Here is a 16,752-nt window from a genome sequence, read left to right as displayed (position 1 = left end):
CTCTCCAATGCAAGAACGAGATGCATTTCTTCCTTTAGGAGGTGCTATTGTCAGAATAAAATAAAAAGGTTTCAGTTTTGTTTTTGCATGTGGGTGGGTATTCTGTTTGTAATAATTGTTTGGATACACTATATTTTTAATATGCTAGTTGTGATAATTTCATGCCAAGTAAAAATGTCCCTAGTCATATTTTATGTTCCTAAAGTAACAGAATGACTTTCAATCTAGAAAAGACAAAAGAAATGCTAATGTAGCATTTTTTTCTATATTTCCGAAAATTTCCGTTTTTCCCCGGAAAAAACTGGGGGGGGAATGGGTTTTTTTCTGAGCTTCAAAATTTCTGGAAATTTTACATCTCTAGCTGTGGCTGGTTGGCTTAGACTGAGTTGGCTGAAGCTGAATCCAGCAAAGACAGAGGTCCTGTGCCTGAGTCAGGGCGGTTCGGGGGTGGGGATCCCACTTCCGACCTTCGGGGGGCTCCATTGGTGCCAGCACCAGAGGTTCGGAGTCTGGGTGTGCTCCTGGATTCCTCCCTTACCATGGAGGCCCAGGTAGCAGCCACTGCTAAGTCGGCCTTTTACCATTTTAGGCTGATTAGGCAGGTGGTTCCCTTCCTTGACCACACTGACCGGGCCACAGTGATCCATGCGATGGTTACCTCGAGACTAGACTTCTCTAACACTCTCTACATGGGGCTGCTCTTGTTGCGGATCCGGAAGCTGCAGCTGGTGCAGAATGCCGCAGCCAGGCTGTTGATGGGTCTCCCTAGATGGGAGCACATCCAGCCTGTGCTGAGGACACTGCACTGGTTGGCAATAGTGTACTGAATCTGCTTCAAGGTGCTGGTTCTTACCTTTAAAACCCTATATGGCCAGGGTCCGACATACCTACGGGACCGCCTTTCCCCGTATATACCCCAGAGAGCACTATGGTCTGGGTTTCAAAATTGGCTGACCCTCCCTGGCCCGAGGGAGGCCAAGCTCGTTATTACCAGGGCCGGAGCTTTTCAGTGCGGCCCCTACCTGGTGGAACGAGCTCCTGGAGGAGATCAGGGCCCTGTGGGACCTTTTGCAGTTCCGCAGGGCCTGCAAGACGGAGCTCTTCCGCCAGGCATTTAATTAGGGGCTGCCGCTACTGCAGGCCACTATTGCAAGCCGCTACTGCAGAGCTCTAGTCTGTGGTTTTAACATCCAACTGATTATGAGCAGAAACATCGTGGAACATCTGGGCAGTGGAAATTTACTCTGACAATATACCATCTAGGTTAATTTTAACTGCCGCCAGCACTTTGTATTTATATTGTTTTTATTGTGTGGTTAAATATTTGTGTAATTTTAATGTATTTATGCTTTTATGGAAGCGCCCTGAGCCCGCTTTGCGGGGAGGGCGGGGTATAAATTTAATAATAAATAAAATTAAAAAATAACATCTGGGATCGAGAATGAATTTCTCTATCCCTTGGTCAAATACAAAGGTCTTATTGTCCTGCTTTTCCAGGATTTAAGAAGGTCCCAGATAGGAAGTCTTCCACAAATCTCACACAGCGAACCACAGCTAGTCTGAATGCTATAAATGTCTGGCATCCACAGGTTCAGTTTCTGTGAAAGCTTACATAAGAAGAGCCCTGCTGGATCAGACCAACAGCCCATCTAGTCCAGCATCCTGTCTCACACAGTGGCCAACCATTTCCTCTGGACATTTGACAACAGGGCATAGAGGCCTTCTGGCTCTGGGATTCAGAGGATTAGTGCCTCCGAATGTGGAAATTCCCCTCAGTCACCGTGGCTTGAGTTCAGTTCCCATCTGTTTATTTTCATTGATATACCTAACCTCCATGAATCTATTGTTGCGTTGCGCGGGGTTCGGGACGTCTGAGCCGCCGGTTGCCATCTTGCATGCACTACCATATACTACCTATAGGGTCCCCCTTGCCAGTGCAGGAACAAAAAAGGGGGGGAACCGTGGACATAATCAGTCGAGGAGGGAACTAGCTTCAGACCACGGGTAAATCAGAGGGTTCTCGCACCCTCTTGGTCCGTACTGGTCTCTGGCTTCTGGCCCCTGAGGCACACAGCTCCTCTCAGCCTCACTCTCTCTCGCACAGCCGGGTAGGTTGCTATAGGCAGCCCAGTCTCCGTCCTCCTCAGCTAGTGTCTCTCCTCCCTTTTATTATTCCCTGGCTCCTTTCCCCACCTCCTGCCTGACCCCGCCCTCCTGTAAAGGGCTAGACGCCGGCACGCCTTGCCTCGCCCTTCCCCCTTCTTCCGGGTCCGGCCTCACAGGCACCCCCACACCAGCCCCGCTCCACACAAGCCAGGTGCTGGCTCGGGCTCTTCCTGTGCTCCCTCTTCCCTGTCGCGGCTGCGCCACCACGACCTCCTCAACGCCGCTTCCTGCCTCGGCCATCCTGCTTGCTCCCGCACCATCGTCCTCTTCTCCTGGGGTAAGGGATGCCCCTTTGGGCGAGCTAGGGGCTGCCTCTTCTCCCGGAGGGGCCCCTTTGAGCTGGGGAAGTCCTGCGGGGTGGGGAAGTCCCGGCCGCGACCGGGACATCTATCTAATCCCCTTTTAAAGCTGTTTATTCCTGTGGCCATCAGTACATCCTCTGGCAGTGAATTCTACATTTTAATCACTGTCTGTGTAAAGTAACATTTTCCTTTTGTCCATCCTGAACCTACGGCCCATCAGCTCAACATGCTAGCCTAGGAAGCCAGTAATAGGGCGCCTTTGGTGCCAGCTTTGGAGGTTAGGAGTTTGGGAGTGCTCCTGGACCCCAGCTTAACGATGGAGGCCCAGGTGGTGGCCACTGCCAAAGCAGCCTTCTATCATGTACGGCTGGTGCAGCAGTTGGTCCCCTTCCTTAGCCGTGGCGATCTGGCCACAGTGATCCATGTGACTGTCACCTTGAGGCTAGACTACTTTAACGCACTCTACATGGGGCTACCTTTGTTGCAAATTCGGAGGCTGCAGCTGGTGCAGAATGCGGCAGCCAGGCTGGTAATGAGGGTCCCGAAATGGGATCACATCCAGCCTGTACTGAAAGCACTGCACTGACTGCCTATAGCGTTCCGGATTCGCTTCAAAGTGCTGGTGCTTACCTTTAAAGCCCTACATGGCCAGGGTCTGGTGTACCTGAGGGACTGCCTTTCCCCATACAGGCCCCAAAGAGCACTTCGGTCGGGGTCACAACACCACCTAGTGACCCTGGGACCTAAAGAGGCCAGGCTTGCTGCCACAAGGGCCAGGTCTTTTTCAGTGGCGGCTCCTACCTGGTGGAATGAGCTCCCGGAGGAGATCAGGGCCCTGCGGGACCTTTCACAGTTCCGCAGGGCCTGCAAGACGGAGCTCTTCCATCAGGCTTTTGAGTAGGAGCTGCCACCACCACTATTATCACCATCGTGTACTGCAGAGCAGTGCCATCGGGGTGGGCTGATTAGCCATCCGGAACATCTCGGCCCATAGCACGCCCCCTTTCTTCTGACCTCACTGTGACATATAACAATGAGTGAGTATTTTAATCACCGATGCATTCTGTAAGATTGAATTGTGTTTTAAGTGGTTAACTGTGTAATTTTATCGCACTTTGGGTGCCTAAATTGTTTTAATCGTGTTGTATTTTATTGCACGGTTGTGCCTATGTAAGCCGCCCTAAGCCAGCGTGCGGGGAGGGCGGGGTATAAATGTAATAAAATAAAATAAATAAAATAAAATAGATCTCTACCCCTAGGTTCAGATAATGACTGAAGGGCCACACTAGAGCCTAAAGTCTAAGCTGGTGTCACCAGTCTCAGCTGTCTCCTGTGGTGTTTAGCACAGCTCTCTTATTTCAGTCTTCTAAGTATAGTATAGGAGCTGTGGTGGCTCAAGTGGTTAAGACGCTGAACTCTAGGCTGTGGAAGGTCGGTAGTTCAGCAGTTCGAGACCCGAGTGTGCCGCATGATGAAGTGAGCTCCCGTCTCTAGTTCCAGCTCCTGCCAACCTAGCAGTTTGAAAGCAAGAAATTGCAAGTAGATAAATAGGTACCACTTCAGTGGGAGGGTAACAGCATTCCATGTACCTTGGTGTTTAGTCATGCCGGCCACATGACAACGGAAATTTCTTCGGACAGCGCTGGCTCTTTGGCTTTGAAATGGAGATGAGCACCGCAACCCTAGAGTCGGATTTGACTGGCTTTCGAGCAAGGGAACCTTTACCTTTAAGTATAGTATAGTATGGTATACCTTTAAGTATAGTATAGCTCGATCTCAGATTTCAGAAACTAAGGAAGTCAATGGCAAATCACCTCTGATTAACCCTTTGCCTTAAAAACCCTGTGGGGTCAACTGCAACTTGAGGGCACTTTAGACTACACAAGTGTGTAGGAAGTTTGTTCTGAGTTTCTGAAATCCTGCTCAATTTGCATTCAGTTTCCATCTGTTTATTGCAGAGCAGCCAAATTCTAATACATGGGCTAATCTGTAAAGAATACAGGAGTATGGAGAATCTTCCCTAAATGCAAACATCAAGTCTGTTTGCATAAGGGGAAGATTTTCCATACTCCTTACAGGCTAGTCCACACAATCAAATTTGACTGAGATTTCTATGACCTACAGCCAGCCTAGGCCCTGTATGGAGAAATGTGATGTGTAGATACCCTGCTGTGAAAAGGGTGGCACTTTCTGGAGTTGGTGCCATACTCAAAGAAATAACAGCAGACTGGATCCATGTAGATAAAATCGCTATGAAAAAATCCAAACACAACAGCACTATGACACCTTTTCTTTAGGACCAAGTTAAGCAGTGGGCAAGCTTCCAAATGCCATGATACTGTTGATCAGGCTAGATGTTCAGTGCAAAATGGGTGGGGGGGGATGAGGAGCAGGTGAGAAAAGAATGATTCGGGCAGTGATAGAAAACCCCAAAGTCTGAGTGTATACTGAGCATACATGGATACAATGCATGTGTCATGTAGCAATGTTTCACCACTGGATCATGTTACATATCTCTTTATGATCTTGCACCTAGGGCCCATCAGGAAGAATTGCATGGAGAAAACAAATTGGCCCGTTTACATGCTTGCTGAAACCCCGGGGGACCTCAGAATGATATCAGCAATAGCTTGGGTTGTATATTTTACATCTGTAGAAGAATGTGTTTCCAATAGCACCTCTGTGGGACTTATATTCTATATATGACTGTTCATTTGACTGAATACACTACAACTTTACACTGACAGAGAGAGGACAGAGAATAACCAAACTAATATCAACAGTTATTATGCCTTCAGGACATAACAAAGGAATATCTCCAGTTAGAAATGGACACATGCACCAATCTTTCTGAACACTAACTCAAAAACATGGATTTTTACTTTGTACAAGCATTCTGTCTCAATTATGCCTTTAAATTAAAAGGGAAGAAGCAATAGTTTTCCTGCTTTTCAGGTAGTGACTTGTCTAGCAAATTAAAAAAAAACATTAGTTACAACATATGCAAGCCCTTCTCAATTAAAATAATTGTGTTTTTATATATGTACTGGATAACAAATTGCAAAAATTGCATTGTTCTATAATATCTAAGAAGCAGCTTTAAAACAAAAATTGTAATAACATTCTGTTGAAAAACATAGATTGTAGCCTCCTCACAAATTGCCAGTCAACCTACTAGAATTTCTGGAGCCTGTTTGAATGAATCCAAACTGTCTTTCTTTAAAAGCTTAGATATTTTTATTGACATCTCAGACTGAGAGATACACACACATGTATTGAGATTATAGATGTAAGCCTGATTCAGTTTTGTTGGAGTCGAACAGCCTAATCTGTTTAAATATGAACTGTTCTGCCTCATTGGACTGTGGATCAGACTGCTAGATGCATCCCACATTCTGGTGTTTTGTCATCTACCAAAACAGAAAGCGGGGAGGAAAACCACATCGGTCTGCTGGTGCTCCGAAGCCTCGAAAGTGCCGCTCGCAGCTGGGTGGACACATTTCTACGCGGACACAGACAGTGGCCAAACCTCATGCTGATTTGTGCTGCTCACTTCAGAATGCCTTCTGAACCCAAGTCGCTTCCCCCAAAGAAAAGGAGCTTCTCCGGGAGCTGCTCCCATTCAGAATTTGTTCTTGAAGATAATTGTCATTCTCATGCGAGTACTCAGAGAGGAACAAAAGGATTGCCTCTCGGCTGGAGAGCACCCAGAAACACAGATGGAAATGACTTAGTACTGCCAGCCAAGTCTGAAAATCGTTGGGCCATTAGTAACATACAGAAGCTAACTGTGAAGGAATTAGGAGAGAGGCTTTGTCTTGAACCAAAACTGTCATACAAAACAGGCCGGCATCTTCACAATAGCGGTGTGACCTGCTTGCTGAAAGAGCTGCCCAGAGTTTTTTCCTGTCATACTCCCATGTGCCATTCCTTCCCCAGAATGCCTTTGTAAGCACAGAATAGTTATATACTTAGATTCTTATGCTTTCTCCCCATCACAGTCTCTTGACAGAGAATCACTACGATCCTGTTTTTCTAAGAAAAGGAGGGGTGACTCAGTATACTATCATTTTTATTTTTTAAAAAATCTGCCTTCTCCATCTCTGAGGGATCAGTGAGAGGTGAGTATGTGAGCCAGTTTAAATTTTCTCTTAAATGACTGAATAAATCCATGTAAACAGATTTCTGACTCTCCTTTCACTGACCTGGCCCTCATAACACCAACCAATTACAGCAGGGGCCCCCAACCCTTTTGAGCCTGTGGGCATTTTTGGAATTCTGACACAATGTGGTGGACTCAGCCACAAAATGGCTTCCACAAAATGGCTGCCACAGGAGGTGGAGCCAGTCACAAAATGTCTGCCATTGCTTTCCTTCAGTCACACAGTGAAGATTCAATCAGATGCCTTGCTAGTCAAAAAGCCTCACCTGGCTCATCCACTTTAAAAAAATACTTGGTGGGCATCAGGAAAGGTATTGGTGGGTGCATAGCACCCATGGGACCTCTGTGTTACAGTGTCTTAAGAAGAAGAGGAGGAGGAGGAGGAGATTGAATTTATACCCCACCCTTCATTCAGAGTCTCAGAGCGGCTTACAAACTCGTTTCCCTTCCCCTGTGACAACAGACACCCTGTGAGGTAGGTGGGGCTGAAAGAGCTCTTTCCAGAACTGTCCTTGAGAGAACAGCTCTGACAGAACTATGGCTTGCCCAAGGTCATCCAGCAGCTGCAAGTGGAGGAGTGGGGAATCAAACCCGGTTCTCCCAGATTAGAGTCCACGCACTTAACCACTCCACCAAACTAAGCAGAGTTATGCCCTTTGAAACCCATGGACTTCAGGGACATTGTGATTTGGCTAGGAAAGACCAGGGACTCTCCCTTCCAAAACATCAAAGACAGAGCAGAGAGCAGGGCTTCCCTTAAACCCATAAGGGCTCTGTGAGGTAATAATGAAGGGAGTGATGCTAAGTGTGTAAATGTAGTCTTTACTGAAAAACAAGAGCAAAATCCCACTGTCTGGGAGCATGGGCCAGCAGTTCAGAAGAGGTTGTGGCTTTATGGAAATGTTTGTATTCTATGCAACAGAAGCTAAAACCCTGAACTCCTTGGTTCTAGAGTTGCCCCAGCAAATTGAGATCTTCAGCCAGAAACAGCAAACATTTGAGATACAAAAACATGCAAATGGGTGAGACCATGCCTACTGGAATTAAAAGTATTTACAATATTTTTAATAAGATGTCACATTCTAACTGCTTCTGTTTGATTGTTGCAGTTACCATCTGATGATATTTAAAGCCTCAATATCTGGTACTTGCCAAGATGAAGTAAAAAAAAAATGTCATATCCCTATAGGCAACTTGTTCTTACTGCTGCATATGGTGGTAAGACGAAATCCCACTGCTTTGGTGAATTGCTCTCAAATGTGTTTTAATGGTAGACTATAGAATGTGAGAAGTTAATCCTTCTTTTCGCTATTAGGAATAATCTCACATGGCTCTGCAATTATAGTAACCTGTTGCTATTATTAGTCGGACATTTTAATTCAGACAAAACACACTTGCTTTTTCAACTTTGCAAAAGAAAACCATACCATGTAACATACTAATGTTAACATTATCCTGGATTGGTAATGTATGGTTCCTCTTTGTTGGAAAACAAAATTAGCTTGGACTACATTGCTCAGATTTCTATTCTTTTCTTCATGTTAAAAATACATACAATACTATATTTCTTGTCAATCAGGTTAGTAATTCACAGCACCGATATGAAAAGGAATGGGGGGAGAAGGTCTGCTATTTTCTAGTAGTCTCAGAGCATGTCCCTATCATCAACATTCACACAAATTTCTTCTAAAATATGTGCCTGGCTACCGGTTGAACAACAACCATATGTACTAAAACTGCAGGCCTGGAAAAATTTCTCCACAGCCACATCCAAAACAGCCAAAGCCACCTGGCAGGGATAGAGAAAGGAGTGGATTGCTTCCATGGGCTCGCTGGTGTGCTGTGATTTGCTGACTTTTCAGACAGGCTCCCACATTTCTCTCACACAAGCAGATAAAACCATTGTAATAACGGGATTTATTTTTTTAAAAAAACCCAAAACTGGTATTTCTCCTTTCCCACACCTTAATGTGTGTTGACTGTGACAGCAATAAAATCCTCTGTCAAAGGACCTTTGTTACTAGAAAAAATTCTGTGAGCAAGCCATGCATACCCCTGATTGGTATAGGTGTAAATAAGACTTTAAATGAAATCTGGCCATCACCAAATACCTAAGGAGGAAAGCAGCACTTTCCCTCTGAAATGTTATGGTCGTCTTTTGTTCTTAATCAGTCTTCTTGTCTGTGCATGCATTTCATTGCTTTTCCTGCTAGACCGATGAGCCTGAACCAAGAACATCTGAGCAAATTGTACAAGGGTGCTGAGAAGCCCTCTCCCCCACTACCCTGTCCTGCAGAAGTCAAGTGCCTCATGGCATAAGACGTATGTAACAAGGCCCAAGATGAGTTCAGCTTCAGTTCTGGTCCACTAGCTGTGGTTACCAAAATGTCTTCCATTAGAGAAGGATCCTAAGGACAGGCAAATACTTTGAGCAAAAAGAGTTATGGGAGAGACTCATGGTTGGGGGAAAAGAGAAGTCTAACTTTCATGAGGGATTACAACTTTTGTTCCGTGCTTCCCCCCCATACCCTCCCCTTCTCTTTGGCTTCAGCAGAAAATGAAATTGTTAGATAGCTTAAGAGTGCCATCTTGTGGGTAAAAGAAGTAAGTGACCAAAGCGTTCTTTATATATTTATTTATTTTTAGGATGTCACTGAAATTTGGGCAGGATTTTTGTTTTGTTTTGTTTGCTTGTTTACTTAGCCTTGTTTAATTAGAGTGGTCATTAGTGATCATGCTCCACTTGGGATTTTCCAAATGGTTTGGGCCCCATTTTCTCTTTATGAATGCAGACTTTGGAAATCATGAGTGCTGAGTAATACAGAAAATTCAGGCTTGAGGTATTTCAGTTTAAAATTGGCACTAGTTGTTGTTGTTATTTTTTATTGTGCCCTTGGCATGGCCTTTTAAGTATATCTAAATGGGGCAACTTTAAAAAGGACAATGAGCAGAGCTCTGACAAACACACACAAAAAACTTTCTAACGTTTCCTCAGAAATGGAAACAACCACCTCCAGTAAATGATCCTTGCATTTATGGACTGCTGATATCTTTTTGTCATTCCTGATATCCCACAAGAAAATGCCTTCATTTTTTGTGTTGATTCTGATCTGTTTGCTTCCACCTCTGTTGTCTTGTGAGCCAGAAACATTTAACAGGACTGTTACTGTGCTTTCTCACTGCTTTACAATTGTACATCTTTTTAAAAATATTTTTGTCTGCAAAGGCTTTTGGATTCTGGCAATAATCTGTAATCTTTTTTATTTACAGAAATCATATTTGTCAAGCAGCAAATATAACATTATTTACTGAACCACATGGACAAACCAGCATAGAAATACATTAACTTCAGCACATACACATTTTCTCACAAAAACCCATTGAAGTTCTCTTCTTCCTTTTTTGTAACAAAAAGAAAGAATGATAACACAACGATATATTTTTTCACCTATTTGTACTGAGGCCTTAGCTTTCTGGCTTAGGAAAAGTCAATGTCCATACATTGTAAAACTTTATATAAAGTACAATAGATTATAGAAAACAGATATTTATAAGAACTAAACTCCAACCCGGTTTTTTTTTTGGGGGGGGGGGCAATTATTCATTACTAGACCTCAGATACAGAAAATGATATTCTGTTATTGCATCCTTCTATATCATCTCTTTATCACAACACTCATTGAATTCAGTGTTTAAAATGAGGCTATGTTTTAAATTAATTTTATGATTTTAACTACTTTAATATGTTGTTGTTACATAAAATATAAAGGTCTAAATTATGGAAGTACCTTAGAAGCTGCAAGATTTGTTAGAAAAGATTCATTTTGTATATTAATCCCTTTTTGTTTTGTTTTTTGTTCTACATGGAAAATATTGCAAGAATGTAGGCAGAAAAAAGCAGATCAATATTTTGTGAGTGCCAAATAAAAGCGATCATGTTATCTCTTCTCCATAACCAGCCTCAAATGAATTCTACCCAACAGCAATGCCAGCATAAAAGAAAAACAAATACCATAATAATGTTCCATTCATTTTTATAAAGTCTTGTTCCACTGACAAATAACTCCTTGGACCATTTCAAAGAACTTCTAAAATCCTTATAAATGAGCTTGCTTGAAAATGCCCTGTCTCTTCTCTCTCTCTCTCTCTGTGACCTTCCTGAACATAGATGCCAAAAAGACGAGCAATGTTCAAAGTCATCTAAATACTGTCCAATTTGCTTGGATGTGTCAGAACTTTTATTAGGGCTCGGCATGCAATTTTCAACATACTCTCTTGATCGCAGCCCAGATACGAAGGAGGCAATGTCACAGACCTTTCAGAATGTAGCACATTCTGTTTTATTCTCCAGAGTTCTAACAGCACTCTAGAGTTCTACTGCTTTATTAGTGCAGGTTAGAGGCTTGGATTATATTATAACAAGGCTAAGCAAAACAGAAAGTGAGGATATTGGGATAGAAAATTACTTCTAATTGGGCTAAAAGTCACAGAAGCCTTAATCTATGGGGAGAGCCCCCCCCCCCATATTTTTTTACATTTTCATATTTGTTAATGTGAAATGTTATTGCTAAATCTGCTTAATATGCAAGAGGGAGCAGACTCAGCTTCTGTTCCCATCTCTTATTAAGCAAAATCAGAACTAAAAGTTTTTACAGTTTCACATATTTTACTGACTTTCATCACAGAAGTAATCACAATCAATAATATAAATAAGCAGTCCCTTTAGAGTTCAACACTTTCTGAAACACCTAATCCTTCTGGGTGCTTTTTCCACATTCAGTTAAAATAGGGCAGGACGGAAAACACCAGCCCTTTTCATTTATTCAGATCTTTCATTGCAAATGACAAAGAGCTCCCCAAAGGGAAGAAAGCAAGTCGGATATTGCACCAAATCTGCAGTGATGCTTCTGATCACATGTTTGTGGGAAAGCTGGCTGCATTTGGCCACTACTGCTAGGATCTTGAACAATTTGCATCACTTCCGACCACTTGGAGATGCAAATTAGGAATGTGGAGGAGGGGGCTTTTGAAAACTAAAGAAAAATCTCTCCTCTGACAAGGGCAACAGGAAAAGACAGAGCCCCAGCAGTGGCTGCCGAAAACAAAAAAGCAATGCGGTATCAAATAAGGAAACATGTTGTTCCTTTCTGACAAAACTTAAGGAGTGGCTTAAAGATCATCTGCTGGGATTCTTCAAGCTCAAAGTCCAGTATGAAAGTCAAAGTAGACATATTTAAATTAGAATCTTCCCTTGTGGGCCTGAATCAAACAGGAGGCTCAGAGCCTAAACCAGTTTAAAAGATTCTTCTTGTGGGATTTTTGCCTCAAACACAATGGCAACTGGCTTCAAATGTCGGTCACCCATCACTTAATAAAGATTTAGCTACATATGACTGGCCTGAGAAAGAAAGCCATTTTGGGTTTGGAACCAGCCCCGTCTAATAGGCATGGCTTCTATTACTGCGTTTGTCATCAGTCATATGACAGTAATAAAATTTGTAACTGTTTTGCCTACACTCATGGTGCGATTTACCTAGCCTAATAGACAATGCAAATGCTAAAAGGCACATATACATCTTCATTATATAAGCTGGCGCCTGAGTCATGTTCCTCCAGAGACAGTTTTATTCAGTTTTATACAATTTGCCTACTGTACAGTGCAGATGGTTTCTATTAAGTAAAATATCTATTTGCTTCCCATTTTTTCCCTCAGTTTTCATGATTAAATTGCTTTCAAATGATGGTACATTGTGTTATCTCCTTTCATGACTTAATTTAGCTGCACGAGCACCGGTCTCAACTTGAGAACCCAGTTCCATCCACTCAGAAAATAGATATTTTGGCCACATGCTGAGCCTTCTCTCCTCATACCCATTGCCACATTAACTAGGCAGCAATTAATTTCTCATAAGCCTTAACTATGTGGATTATTTTCTAAAAATGTATTTAAACATAAGATAAGAGAAATCATAGGTTATTAATATTGTAGAAAGGCTGCTATATAATTTCTCCAGTTATTTTAAACTTGCATGCGGTACTGGCAGAGCTCTGCTAAGGAAAAATAAATAAATACCGAGAAACATGCAACTGTGCTGCCACCAGGTGGCCTTCTTTGATATCTACTAGAAGTTTCTGCATTTGGTTGACTCACTGACTAAAATGTTCTGGGATGCTTCCCATTTACCTGAACGCGATGTGTTGTACTAATACTTTGGCAGCAATGGTTTATGACTCTTGCTTGGATAATATAATATAACGCTGGTGTGCCACCACACAGAGCTTTCATTTAGTGGACCACAACTTAAAGTGTAATAAACTTTTTGCCACATGTTTGTGTGGTAACATACATGCAATGAGTGGGAATGTGTCTATGGATTACATTCCAGTGTCTAGTCCAGCCCCCAAATCATAACCATTTCTGCAAAATAACATCAGCCTGTCAGATTAAAATACCATTAAATGCCTTTACACATGCACTTGGAATAAATACTATTTGCAGGAAAATTTGGAGGTGAAGATATTTTTTTAAAATCCCAGAACCAGTGCAAGGAGGGAACAAAGGCAGATGCTGCAGCATTTGTGCATATATGAGTGATTCAGACTCATGCATAGATCATTTGCAACATTCTTCACCAACCCAAGTTGTTAAAGAGTTTTCAAGGTCAACTGGACACAAAGTGCATTTTAGTAGTCTAGCCTATAAACTGTGGAAGCATGAGCAGGAATTCAACAGTAAGGGGCAAAGAAATGATGTAAAGGAACTAAAGTGGTGTGACTGTGATCTTCTTGTATAGACCTCTTTATGCATAGACATCTTCCTTACCTCACATGCTGTACCAGCATATTGAAGAGTAATACTTGTGCTACTGGTTCATCATTTTCAGCCAACGTCTAGCATCTGAAGAGATGATATTTTAGGATGGCATCATTCAGGGTTGTACCAAACAACTCGAAAGATGATATTTTAGGATGGCATTCTTGCAGGGTCTGGAAGCTCATCATTCAGGGTTGTACCAAACAACTCGATTCCACTGAAAGCAGAACTTTCCATTAGCATAACAAGCTTTCCACTGATATAAGGAGTCTCTTCCCCCAGCAGATACCTGGCAAAATGGTCTACCATCAACCAAAGTTGGTGGGCGAATATTTAGTGCACAGGCCAATTTTTAATCAGTTGTCTGCCATCCCCCTGCCTCTGCCGCCACTTTTGCCCTAAAGGTCATGGATCAGGTTCATTTAGGCTTTGAGGATCTGGAGCCAGAGTAGCAGTGAAGGCACTCAGAAAGATGCCATAATGTTTACTCAGGAAGCCAGAATGTTGCACTGGTACCTGAGTGACAGTGAAACCGCAAAGGCTAGAAGGGCAACTGCAGTGGTCCCCACTGCAGATTGGACAGCGGCTGCTGACTACAGTGTTTATTCAGCTTTGGCTCTCTGCATCACACTCTTTGAAGCCAGAGATGGGAAGAACAGAGGATCCAACTGCTGTTGCGCAGAGGAATGATGATACCGTTGTAAAGGAAAATGGGGATTAGGGGAACAGGTCTGAAATTAGCCTTTGGGGCATACATTAAATGGACGGGAAATTATTTTTTTCTGTTACCTGTGTGTGAACTTAATTGAGGAGGGAAATACTGGGGGCTCAGAGACCATTTCTTCCTTGTACTGAATTTTTGGCTTTGATCAAGTCATTTGTCTCTTAGCCTCACTAGTCTGCAGGGCCGCTTCACTCTTTTTGATGCTCCAGCCACTGGAAATGCAGCACTGAAGGGAGCATGGCCTCCCTCCCTTGTGTTTGGTGGTAGCAGCATGAGCAAGGTAGACTGTAGTGGGGCTGTGGTTCAGTGGTAGAACGTCTGTTTTGCATACAGTAGGGCCAGGGTTTGATCCCCAGTATGTCTACTTGATAGACTAATGGTCTAACACATTGTCAGGGGTTTCTGCAGTCCATTAGCTCTAGAAGAAGAAGAGAAAAGATTGGATTTATACCCCACCCTTCACTACCCAAAGGTGTCTCAGAGCGGCTTACAAACTCCTTTCCCTTCCCCTACCCACAACAGACACCCTGTGAGGTGGGTGGGGCTGAGAGAGCTCTGACAGAAACTGCTCTTTTTCAAGAACAGCTCTTATCAGCACTACGGCTTGCCCATGATCATCCAGCTAGGTGCAAGTGGAACAGTGGGGAATCAAACCCTGTTCTCCCAGATTAGAGTCCGCGCACTAGTGGCAATGCCATGGTTGAGGAAGGAGCACATGCTCCTTTCCCAGCTTGCACTGCTCTAGTTTGAAGGGGATGCAGAGACTCTCTGTAGGTTATTAGAGTTCATCTGCAATGACACATGGGAAGGGAATACACACCTCCTACCATGTTGCTCCCAGGCAGACTCTGTAGCCTGCCTTGGACCTGATCCAGCAAATTTTTTGCACAAGCCACATCTGTTGCCTGCCTCCCCCCCCCCCCAATTCGGTGCCCCCTGCAAAATTTGTTCTCCAGGTGATTTCTTTAGTCACTTGAGTGGTAAACCGGCTCTGCTAGTTTCCCTCTTGTAAGATGGACATTGCCGTAGCATCTGTGGGGGTGGGAAAGTCCTTTGGTGCTTGGGGCTCTGAAACTACCTTTGCCTTCTCCTCATGTTGTTGTGTGACACAAGTCCCTTCTACCATGTGCAGCTTTCAAATGTGGTTAGCTAAATGCCTCTGGGAAACTTACAAGAACAGCAATGTTTCCTTGCGGTTTGTCTCCAGCATCTTGAGTTCAGCGGGAAATTGCCTCTGAACACACATACCATTAGGCTGATAGGAGGGTCTTCTAGTGGTGGAATAGAGCAGATGGGAATAGAGCAGATGGATGGAGCAATGAGAAAGTAAGGTGGGAGTCATTTGGCAAAACAGACAGCCTTTGTTGCACCTTTTCCTTTGGCACCAGCCATCCCTGCTCTGTGTTTGTTGAAAAGGAATGGCGCTCTTTCTCCTCATAGAAAGAGAGCCAATATGGTATAGTGGTTAAGAGGGCCCAAGTTTTAATCCTTAGTTGTGCCATGGAAGCTCGCTGGGTAACCTTGAGAGAGTGATACTTCTCTTTGCCTAACCTACCTCACAGCAGAACAGAGGATGATATAAGTCACTTTGGGTTCCCCTTGGGGAGAAAGGCAGGGTATAAATGAATTAGATAAATTAAATAAATAAAGCTATCCCACAGTCCATTCCATGAGCTGCGCATTCCAGCACTACATGGAAACATGGAAACTGGATCAAGTTACTGGATACTTAAAAGGTTGAGAGTACAAACATGTATAAAAAGATTAAACAAAACATATCTTTAATTTTACAGTGCATGTAAAAATCATTAAAAACAAAATGGGCCTTTAGGCCATATAAGTCATACACTGAGCAGTATGGGTTACATACAATGCAGCATACTATTAGTAGCACTGATTGGAGGAGGAGATTGGATTTATACCCTGCCCTTCACTACTTGAAGGAGTCTCAGAGGGGCTTACAATCTCCTTTCCCTTCCCCTCCCGACAACAGACACCCTGTGAGGTAGGTGGGGCTGAGAGGGCTCTCCAGAGAACTGCCCTTGAGAGAACAGCTCTGAAAGAACTTATGACTAACCCAAGATCACACCAGCAGCTGCATGTGGAGGAGTGGGAAATCAAACCCGGCTCTCCCAGATTAGAGTCCGCACTCTTAACCACTGCACCAAACTGGCTCTCATAAACCAATGAAATCAGACCAGACTTGTTTCAACTGCAAAGGCTTTCTTCAGTGGTGTCAATTTAATACCACATACATACTGTATGAAGGAATCTGTATTGCAGTCAAGCTTTTAAGGTCTTGTGGGTCCCTAAAAAATGAATAATGAATCAAATTAATATAGTGATAATTTTCAAAATTAGAGTGAATCACTAATAAAATGAAATTAATGATCAAAAAATATCCCTCAGTAAGGGATCAGTGAAATCAGAGACTTCTGAACTATAAATTGAATAAATAAATTGAATAATATATATAAATTGAATAAATCACTAATAAAATGAAATTAATGATCAAAAAATATCCCTCAGTAAAGGATCAGTGAAATCAGAGACTTCTGAACTATAAATTGAATAAATAAATTGA

The sequence above is a fragment of the Gekko japonicus genome, unplaced genomic scaffold (assembly GCF_001447785.1).
Source record: "Gekko japonicus isolate JY-2015 unplaced genomic scaffold, Gekko_japonicus_V1.1 scaffold23, whole genome shotgun sequence".
Classification (NCBI taxonomy): Eukaryota; Metazoa; Chordata; class Lepidosauria; order Squamata; family Gekkonidae; genus Gekko; species Gekko japonicus.
Note: the sequence above shows the minus strand (reverse complement) of the source record.